A 12,156-nucleotide genomic window follows, 5' to 3' on the forward strand; every position below is an offset into this window, starting at 1 on the left:
GTCAAAGGAAAAAAAGTATCATAAACAAAACGAAATGGTATAACGACCGGCGATGCATCGTTTTTAGTCAATATTCTCAACACGAGCGGGAGAAGTTCGTACTTGAGGAAAGCCAAAAAAATCACCGAATGAGCGTCTCCTGTCATTCACGGGATCTAAAAATATGTGAACATGTAAACAGTTGGTCCAAATTTTAACTAATGAGAAGTGATAATTGAGATGCAGATTAACTAGGAGTTTGTTTTCCATCAATTTCATGTGAGCTGAAACATTGACGAGAGAATAAAATATTTAGCCTTGCTAAGATGATCATTGCTAGATCAACTGATTGACTCTTGGACTGACAAATACAAATCCTAATTCTGCTTTATTCATTTGCACTCAAAAAAACCCTCACGCATTGCCTTTTGAGAAACGCGCGTCTTGTAAAAATAAATTCATATCAATTGGATCTTCGTAACGGAACAGTAGTGCAATCATAAATTATAACTACGAATCCAACCTGAGTTACCTCTCGAAAGCACGCTAAGTAGATCGATTTTATCCCTTAATAAGCCAAACATCATCAAAAGATGCATTTAAAAATGCAAAAATTTAACCTTCTTTTGTTTTTTTCATCATGTTACGTAGAAGTTTAAATTTGACGTGGATTCAAATTTTATTTAATTTTTTAATGATCATTTTTTACCTACCAAATGATTATTTTTTTTCAATTTGCAATAATTTTATTTCCTTTAACTTTAGGAAACAAACAAAGGAACATCCATAAACCACGTGGACATTTTTTTTTAAGCCAAAGAATCTTAACAAATCTTATGAAAATATGAATCCTCATAACCCAAGCAAGCATCTAGACGGGCTTTGATCTAAAATTGACCAAAAATCCATTTTAAACCAATTCAAATGCAAAAGAACTCTTGCATTTTCAAAGAAAATCTTGAGTTTGATTATTTCACTTGTTTTTTTTACTTTGCCAAAATTTTGCAAAAAATCCTGTTTTTGTCAAATTTGGTTAAGATTTATTTTAAGGAACATTTTTTAACTTCCTATGTCGAAAGAAATTATTTTTTGTTCCATATTATAATATTGACCCACTTTGTTGCGACTTTGAAGTTTATAGAGATTAGATATTTATTTAAAACAGCAAACAGTCAAAAGGAAATCTTTCAAACTTGAATTTCATTAGTGCGTCCATCCCAGGACAAAATTCCCGAGATTTTTCCAAAACCGGGAATTCCCGAATCCCGAGAATTTTTATACTTTGTCCCGGGTATTCCCGAAGTTGAAAAAAAAAATGGTCTGGGAATTCAGATTTGGTTTTGGAAATAGATCAACAATTGAATACTAAGTAATCGGTCACAATTTTAAAGCATAATTTTTTTGGCATGTATCAGCATAAATTTGGAATATTAGCGTAAATTGTTGAAAATAAAAATTGCAAAATACCTAGCGCTTAAAATATTTTCTATTTAATTCAATATATTTTTACAAAGACTGGCTATTTTAATTTATATTTACTTATATTTTTGATTTTTAATTTGAAGAATTATTATATTTAATTTGATAATATGTATTATTAGCAGTTCTCTTAGATTTCGGTCATTCGATTTTTTTTTGTATTTTTTATTCCGACTGAAACTTTTTTGGTGCCTTCGGTATGCCCAAAGAAGCCATTTTGCATCATTAGTTTGTCCATATAATTTTCCATACAAATTTGTATCTTTTGAAGGAATTTTTTGATCGATTTGGTGTCTTCGGCTTTGTCTTTATAGGTATGGATACGGACTACACTTGAAAAAAATTATACACTGTAGAAAAAAATTTGGTGATTTTTAATTTAACTTTTTGTCACTAAAACTTGATTTGCAAAAAAACACTATTTTTATTTTTTTTTTATTTTTTGATATGTTTTAGAGGACATCAAATGCCAACTTTTCAGAAATTTCCTGGTTGTGCAAAAAATGAGTTCGATTTGCGATGCCTTTTCATTGGGTCGCAACATTTTTTCGCGTCCGTCGCAGTGCGTTTTTCGTTTTTCCTTTCGCGTGAGTGTGAAGGTGTGGCTGGCTTTGGCTGTCCCGATGACAGCTAGCCAGTTCAATTTGCGATGCCTTTTCGTTGGGTCGCAAAATTTTTCGCGTTCGTCGCAGTGTGTTTTTCGTTTTTCCTTTCCGTTGTCGGTGTGCAACAACAACAAAACCCTATCATACCATTTCAGCTCGTTAAACATTGTAACTCGTCGTTCGCAACGTTAACCAGTACCTCACTAAACATCAATCATTTAAAACTCGTAAAATCATCTCAAGTTAAAAGTTGCACTGTTCAATCCTCCATTCATTAATTTCAAATGATTTTGGTTCTATCTTTCCACAGCCGGCTGTCTAAGACTAAACAATTTCATTTAAAATTTAACAACAGATAAACGGGAAATGTCTCATCCGCAGCATCCGATTGCTTGCCTTGAGAATAATATATAATACCTTTCAACAAACACTACGATTTTGGGTCGCATCATCATCTTCTATGATGAATCCTGACCAAACACCCTACCCTACTAACAAGTTTTCAGGTTCCTGGCGCTTGTGGGGTGTAAGCACAGAGTAAATCAGCTGCCCTAGTAGCAACCTGCGCTAACTAACATTCCCGTCCCTTAAAATCGAGGTCTTCAAACTGACATGGCGGGCGCCGCTGGTGGCCAATGACTGTTACCTATTCGCAACTGATCTAGCTTTAGCAATCATGGTGTTTTATCTTTTCAGCGCATTCATACATGCTGTTGATAAGGGAAACACCACTAGATCGTCGAAGCCTAAAATCAGTAGTGCTGAAAGGATATTACGGTTCTGTTCAGCAACGGAGGGGCAACCATGGGTGATCTCTCATGCTCATGCTCATGCTCATTTGCAGGTTGTGCAAAAAATCATTGAGCGAGTTATGAATTTTAGAATCAATACTGGTTTTTTCGAAAAATCGAAAAAATGGTCGCAAAAATTTTTCAACTTCATTTTTTGATGTAAAATTTGTCAATTTGCAATCAAAAAGTACTTTAGTGAAACTTTGATAAAGTGCACCGTTTTCAAGTTAAATCCATTTTGAGGTGACTTTTTGAAATAAGTCGCAGTTTTTAATTTTTTTAAATAAGTGCACATGTTTGCCCACTTTTGAAAAAAAATATTTTTTAAAAGCTGAGAAAATTCTCAATATTTAGCTTTTTTGAATTTTGTTGATACGACCCTTAGTTGCTGAGATATTGCCATGCAAAGGTTTAAAAACAGGAAAATTGATGTTTTCCAAGTCTCACCCAAACAACACATCATTTTCTAATGTCGATATCTCAGCAACTAATGCTCCGATTTTCAATGTTAAAATATGAAACATTCGTAAAATTTTCGGAACTTTTCGGAAAAAATATTTTTAAAATGTTTAAACCAAGACTAACATTTTAAAAGGGCCAAACATTCAATATAACGCCCTTTTGAAATGTTAGTCTTGGTTTAAACATTTTGAATAATATTGTTTATTGATTCAAAAATTCATAACTCGCTCAAAGATTTTTTGCACAACCTGGAAATTTCTGAAAAGTTGGCATTTGATGTCCTCTAAAACATATAAAAAAAAAAGGTGCAGGTGGTTATGTTCTACATGACCAATATGACAAAGAACTTTGTACAAAACTCAAAAAATCATGCTATTTTTATTTATATTTTTTAATTCTTTGCCTATTTATGTAATCCTGAATAATTAATTCTAATTAAATTTATTCAATCAATGGCACCGGTAAAACCTTCTCTCAGGGTCATGGCCACTCCGGGTGTGGCCAATCCTGTCAAAATGGCCATTTTCATCACAAGTATCAAAAACCATGAATTTTGATACCCATATTGTCCCAAGTCGTATGGTTCGATAAATCTCCCCCGGTAGAACCTTCCCTCAGGGCCATGGCCACTCCGGGTGTGGCCAATCTTGTCAAAATGGGCATTTTAATCACCAGTATCAAAAACCATGAATTTTGATACCCATATTGCCCCAAGTCGTATGGTTCGATAAATGTCCCCCCGGTAGAACCTTCCCTCAGGGCCATGGCCACTTCGGGTGTGGCCAATCCTGTCAAAATGGCCATTTTCATCACCAGTATCAAAAACCATGAATTTTGATACCCATATTGTCCCAAGTCGTATGGTTCGATAAATGTCCCCCCGGTAGAACCTTCCCTACGGGCCATGGCCACTCCGGGTGTGGCCAATCCTGTCAAAATGGCCATTTTAATCACCAGTATCAAAAACCATGAATTTTGATACCCATATTGCCCCAAGTCGTATGGTTCGATAAATGTCCCCCCGGTAGAACCTTCCCTACGGGCCATGGCCACTCCGGGTGTGGCCAATCCTGTCAAAATGGCCATTTTCATCACAAGTATCAAAAACCATGAATTTTGATACCCATATTGTCCCAAGTCGTATGGTTCGATAAATCTCCCCCGGTAGAACCTTCCCTCAGAGCCATGGCCACTCCGGGTGTGGCCAATCCTGTAAAAATGGCCATTTTAATCACCAGTATCAAAAACCATGAATTTTGATACCCATATTGCCCCAAGTCGTATGGTTCGATAAATGTCCCCCCGGTAGAACCTTCTCTCAGGGTCATGGCCACTCCGGGTGTGGCCAATCCTGTCAAAATGGCCATTTTAATCACCAGTATCAAAAACCATGAATTTTGATACCCATATTGCCCCAAGTCGTATGGTTCGATAAATGTCCCCCCGGTAGAACCTTTCCTACAGGCCATGGCCACTCCGGGTGTGGCCAATCCTGTCAAAATGGCCATTTTAATCACCAGTATCAAAAACCATGAATTTTTATACCCATATTGCCCCAAGTCGTATGGTTCGATAAATGTCCCCCCGGTAGAACCTTCCCTCAGGGCCATGGCCACTTCGGGTGTGGCCAATCCTGTCAAAATGGCCATTTTCATCACCAGTATCAAAAACCATGAATTTTGATACCCATATTGTCCCAAGTCGTATGGTTCGATAAATGTCCCCCCGGTAGAACCTTCCCTCAGGGCCATGGCCACTCCGGGTGTGGCCAATCCTGTCAAAATGGCCATTTTAATCACCAGTATCAAAAACCATGAATTTTGATACCCATATTGCCCCAAGTCGTATGGTTCGATAAATGTCCCCCCGGTAGAACCTTCCCTACGGGCCATGGCCACTCCGGGTGTGGCCAATCCTGTCAAAATGGCCATTTTAATCACCAGTATCAAAAACCATGAATTTTGATACCCATATTGCCCCAAGTCGTATGGTTCGATAAATGTCCCCCCGGTAGAACCTTCCCTACGGGCCATGGCCACTCCGGGTGTGGCCAATCCTGTCAAAATGGCCATTTTCATCACAAGTATCAAAAACCATGAATTTTGATACCCATATTGTCCCAAGTCGTATGGTTCGATAAATCTCCCCCGGTAGAACCTTCCCTCAGGGCCATGGCCACTCCGGGTTTGGCCAATCCTGTCAAAATGGCCATTTTAATCACCAGTATCAAAAACCATGAATTTTGATACCCATATTGCCCCAAGTCGTATGGTTCGATAAATGTCCCCCCGGTAGAACCTTCCCTACGGGCCATGGCCACTCCGGGTGTGGCCAATCCTGTCAAAATGGCCATTTTAATCACCAGTATCAAAAACCATGAATTTTGATACCCATATTGCCCCAAGTCGTATGGTTCGATAAATGTCCCCCCGGTAGAACCTTCCCTCAGGCCCATGGCCACTTCGGGTGTGGCCAATCCTGTCAAAATGGCCATTTTCATCACCAGTATCAAAAACCATGAATTTTGATACCCATATTGTCCCAAGTCGTATGGTTCGATAAATGTCCCCCCGGTAGAACCTTCCCTCAGGGCCATGGCCACTCCGGGTGTGGCCAATATCCTACCAGTTTGGTCCCAACCCCATTGCCTTGAATCATTCTGGTTTCCGAGTGACCGTTCTAACAATGTTCTTTAGAACAGAATTCCTCCCAAGTTGGTGCACAACCTGTGTCTTTCAATGTGTGTATGTGTGTGTGAGCAATAAAATTACCACCGTCGATCCGTCACTGACGGATTTTCAGTCAAAACTAAATTGTTCAGAGGCTATCTGTTAGCTTATATAGTCCGCATGAAATGTGGCAACATGGTGCAAATTTTGCCTCGTCTCCTGCTTTCTTGGAACTGTCACGCGAGAATGTTGCACCATTGTTGCCACATTTCATGCGGACTATATAAGCTAACAGATAGCCTCTGAACAATTTAGTTCTGACTGAAAATCCGTCAGAGACGGATCGACGGTGGTAATTTTATTGCTCACACACACATACACACATTGAAAGACACAGGTTGTGCACCAACTTGGGAGGAATTCTGTTCTAAAGAACATTGTTAGAACGGTCACTCGGAAACCAGAATGATTCAAGGCAATGGGGTTGGGACCAAACTGGTAGGATATTGGCCACAACCGTAGTGGCCATGGCCCTGAGGGAAGGTTCTACCGGGGGGACATTTATTGAACCATACGACTTAAGGCAATATGGGTATCAAAATTCATGGTTTTTGATACTGGTAATGAAAATGGCTATTTTGACAGGATTGGCCACACCCAGAGTGGCCATGGCCCTGAGGGAAGGTTCTACCGGGGTGGCCATGGCCCTGAGGGAAGGTTCTACCGGGGTGGCCATGGCCCTGAGGGAAGGTTCTACCGGGGGGACATTTATCGAACCATACGACTTGGGGCAATATGGGTATCAAAATTCATGGTTTTTGATACTGGTGATGAAAATGACCATTTTGACAGGATTGGCCACACTCGGAGTGGCCATTGCACAGTGTTCGGAATGGCAAAATTAAGTGGAATAAATTGATAACTCTTTTATTTGACGTCCTAGCCAAATGGTGTCTTCGGAAGAGTTGTTGTACTTGATAAGGGCTATCTTTTGAAGATATTGACATACAGGGTGACGACCTTCCAGGGTGTCAACCATAATTAACTTTGTTGGATGACGTTGTAGGGCTTTGGTGTCTTGGGCAAAGTTGTAGAGAAGAAAAATTCACGAAGGTTGGTCCAAGGCGTCAAATTTGTAGCTCTTAATCTACTCGAGATATACGCCAGTTTTGCAAAAATGGTCCAAAAAGCACTTTTTTGTGATAACTTAAAATGTTAGCGTTTTAGCGGCCTACTATGTTCTGAAGAGTTGTTTATGACATAAAATTTCATATCTTTGCCGAAAACAGCAAAATGTTTTGAGCCTTTATTGAGGAGTTATAACCATTTGTAAGTGATTTTGAGCCTATTTTCAAGTTGCAATGTTTTCAAAATGGCGCATTTTGGCGCAAAACCGAACAATGCACCTGAAAGTACACACTTTCAACTACATTTCCTGAAAATATCTCCGTGTATATATTTTTAGATATCTCAATTTGAATTTGCCGATTTTTAATCAATTTATTTATAAATGTTATTCGAAATCATAATGAATACAAGGTGAAAATCGGTAAATTGAAGGGTAAATTGATCGATTTTTATGGAAATTACATTGTCTATGAAAAAATACGACAACCTTTCCAGAGTGACCACATATGAAAGGAAATACTTAATTTTAAATACGAACAATTATTTAAAATTTTCACTTACATTATTTTTGGGAAAAACATGTATTTATTCATAATTTTAAAATGTGTATCATAGTTTTAAGCATGAACAATGTTTTACTGAGGGCGTCAATAATTAGAGTTCACGCGCGGTGATACGACCGCAAGATAATGGTAGCATGACAGCCGCAAGACAACCGCAGAACAAATTTTTGGCTGTTGTCAAAGGTTGCCTTGAGTTTTGAGCTGACTTTTTGGAAAATATTCAAAACAAACCAAGTTGACAGCCAAATCAACCAGAATTTCAGTTCAACTTGCTGATTTTTATAAGGCGGCAATAATCTTCAGTCAATCACAGCGAAGGAGAAACGTGATTTTATCTCGCAATAAGCAATATTAAAATCGATCAATTTACCCTTTCAATTTACTGATTATTACCACGTTTCAATAAGATTCCGCTTAAAAATTATAAATATATTGATTAATAAAAACCGTTAAATTCAAATTGAGATACAGTGGACTCTCTCGTTGTCGATATTGAAGGGACCGTCGAGAGCAGGAGTTATGAAATTATAGAACAAAAAATCAAAGCAATCTATTTGGAGGGACTGAACAATTTATTAACAGCTGGAGTAATATTGATATCGAGAAGATCGACAACGAGAGAGTCCACTGTATCTCTAAATCGACACCGATAGACACGGAGATATTTTCAGAAAATGTAGTTGAAAGTGTGTACTTTCATGTGCATTGTTCGGTTTTGCGCCAAAATTCGCCATTTCGAAAACATTGCAACTTGAAAATATGCTCAAAATCACTTACAAATGGTTATAACTCCTCAATAAAGGCTCAAAACATTTTGTTGTCTTGGGCAAAGATGTGTAATTTTATGTCAAAAACAACTCTTCAGAACATAGTAGGCCGCTAAAATGCTAACATTTTAAGTTATCACAAAAAAGTGCTTTTTTACCATTTTTGCAAAAATGACGTAGTAGATTAAGAGCTACAAATTTGGCGCCTTTGACAAACTTTCATGAAATTTTCTCCTCTACAACTTTGCGCAATACACCAAAGCCCTACAACGTCATCCAACAGAGTTAGTTTTTGGTTGACACCCTGGAAGGTCGTCACCCTGTATGTCAATATCTTCAAAAGATAGCCCTTATCAAGTACAACAACTCTTCCGAAGACACCATTTGGCTAAGAGGTCAAATAAAGGAGTAATCAATTTATTCAATTGCCCTTAGGGAAGGTTTTACCGGGGGGATATTTATCGAACCATATTGATACTGGTAATGAAAATGGACATTTTGGCAGGATTGGCCTCAACCGAAGTGACTATGGCCCTGGGGAAGGTTCTACCGGGGACATTTATCGAACCATACGACTTGGGACGGTACCAAAAACCATGAATTTTGATACCCATATTGCCCCAAGTCGTATGGTTCGATAAATGTCCCCCCCGGTAGAACCTTCCCTCAGGGCCATGGCCATTCCGAGTGTGGCCAAACCTGTCAAAATGGCCATTCTACCATAAATTTTGATACCCATATTTTCCCATTCGTATGGTTCGATAAATGTCCCCCCGGTAGAACCTTCCCTCAGGGCCATGGCCACTCCGGGTGTGGCCAATCCTGTCAAAATGGCCATTTTCATCACCAGTATCAAAAACCATGAATTTTACTACTCATATTGTCTCAAGTCGTATGGTTCGATAAATGTCCCCCCGGTAGAACCTTCCCTCAGGGCCATGGCCACTCCGGGTGTGGCCAATCCTGTCAAAATGGCCATTTTCATCACCAGTATCAAAAACCATGAATTTTACTACCCATATTGTCCCAAGTCGTACGGTTCGATAAATGTCCCCCCGGTAGAACCTTCCCTCAGGGCCATGGCCACTCCGGGTGTGGCCAATCCTGTCAAAATGGCCATTTTCATCACCAGTATCAAAAACCATGAATTTTGATACCCATATTGTCCCAAGTCGTATGGTTCGATAAATGTCCCCCCGGTAGAACCTTCCCTCAGGGCCATGGCCACTCCGAGTGTGGCCAATCCTGTCAAAATGGCCATTTTCATCACCAGTATCAAAAACCATGAATTTTGATACCCATATTGTCCCAAGTCGTATGGTTCGATAAATGTCCCCCCGGTAGATCCTTCCCTCAGGGCCATGGCCACTCCGGGTGTAGCCAATCCTGTCAAAATGGCCATTTTAATCACCAGTATCAAAAACCATGAATTTTAATACCCATATTGTCTCAAGTCGTATGGTTCGATAAATGTCCCCCCGGTAGAACCTTCCCTCAGGGCCATGGCCACTCCGGGTGTGGCCAATCCTGTCAAAATGGCCATTTTAATCACCAGTATCAAAAACCATGAATTTTAATACCCATATTGTCTCAAGTCGTATGGTTCGATAAATGTCCCCCCGGTAGAACCTTCCCTCAGGGCCATGGCCACTCCGGGTGTGGCCAATCCTGTCAAAATGGCCATTTTCATCACCAGTATCAAAAACCATAAATTTTGATACCCATATTGTCCCAAGTCGTATGGTTCGATAAATGTCCCCCCGGTAGAACCTTCCCTCAGGGCCATGGCCACTCCGGGTGTGGCCAATCCTGTCAAAATGGCCATTTTCATCACCAGTATCAAAAACCATGAATTTTGATACCCATATTGCCTAAAGTCGTATGGTTCGATAAATGTCCCCCCGGTAGAACCTTCCCTCAGGGCCATGGCCACTCCGGGTGTGGCCAATCCTGTCAAAATGGCCATTTTCATCACCAGTATCAAAAACCATGAATTTTGATACCCATATTGCCTAAAGTCGTATGGTTCGATAAATGTCCCCCCGGTAGAACCTTCCCTCAGGGCCATGGCCACTCCGGGTGTGGCCAATCCTGTCAAAATGGCCATTTTCATCACCAGTATCAAAAACCATGAATTTTGATACCCATATTGCCTAAAGTCGTATGGTTCGATAAATGTCCCCCCGGTAGAACCTTCCCTCAGGGCCATGGCCACTCCGAGTGTGGCCAATCCTGTCAAAATGGCCATTTTAATCACCAGTATCAAAAACCATGAATTTTGATACCCATATTGTCCCAAGTCGTATGGTTCGATAAATGTCCCCCCGGTAGAACCTTCCCTCAGGGCCATGGCCACTCCGAGTGTGGCCAATCCTGTCAAAATGGCCATTTTAATCACCAGTATCAAAAACCATGAATTTTGATACCCATATTGTCTCAAGTCGTATGGTTCGATAAATGTCCCCCCGGTAGAACCTTCCCTCAGGGCCATGGCCACTCCGGGTGTGGCCAATCGTGTCAAAATGGCCATTTTAATCACCAGTATCAAAAACCATGAATTTTAATACCCATATTGCCCCAATTTGCATGGTTCCGTAAATGTCCTCCCGGTAGAACCTTCCCCAGGGCACTGGCCACTCCGGGTGTGGCCGATATCCTACCAATTTGTTCAAAATCATTTCGGTATTCCGGTGACCGTTCTGGCAACCGTCAATATCTTCTTGGACCTCCCTCAAGTTTATGCACCACCTGTTTCTTTCAACGTGTGCGTGTGTGTGTGAGCATTAAAATTCCCAACGTAAGGTCCTTCTTTGATGAAAGTCTGATGGACACTAAATCCTCCAGAGGCTAACTTTTAGCTTAAATAGTTTTCACGGCATCCACGCAACAGAAACAGAATGTCACGCCGAGGGCATGCGACGGTAACGCTACATTTTCGAAAAATTTTGCATTGACACCGCAGATAGAGCTTTAAGACAAAGTCCTTTGTCAAAATAAATAAAAGTAGTGTTTTTTGCAAATCAAGTGACAAAAAGTTAAATTAAAAATCGCCAATTTTTTTTAACGTGTATCATTTTTTTCCAGTGTATTCCGTATCCATACCTACAACTTTGCCGAAGACACCAAATCGATCAAAAAATTCCTTCAAAAGATACAGATTTTTTAATTTTCCTACACCATTTTTGTATGGCCAGCTGCCAAATTTGTATGGAAAATTATATGGACAAACTATTGATGCAAAATGGCTTCTTTGGGCATACCGAAGGCATCAAAAAAGTTTCAGTCGGATTAAAAAATACAAAAATTAAAATTTAAGAAAAAAGACCGATTTCTAAGAGAATTGCTCTTATGTTAAACATGATGTTCTAAACTTATCTAAAATTTTATTTGCTGTCGTTTTTTGTTTTTTAAATTATTTTCAAAGAAATATTGCAAGCTTTTCTAGTCATGTCATATTGAAAAATAAATAAATAATGAGAAAAATATCTTAAATAAGAGACTAATTTAATTTGAATAAAATTGGATTAAAAATTGTGGTTCATTTTAAATCCAAAGCACAACAAAAAAAAAAACATCAGCTCACTGAAAACGGCTGACCTTATTTAGATTGAAGTGTAATTTATTACCGATAAGTAGTATTGAGTAATGCTATGATCTTAAGCTTGAAAAATAAGAGAAATATAATGTAAAAAAAATCTCATGACTATTTCAAA

Source organism: Culex pipiens, chromosome 2 (genome assembly GCF_016801865.2).
Source record: "Culex pipiens pallens isolate TS chromosome 2, TS_CPP_V2, whole genome shotgun sequence".
NCBI classification, from domain to species: Eukaryota; Metazoa; Arthropoda; class Insecta; order Diptera; family Culicidae; genus Culex; species Culex pipiens.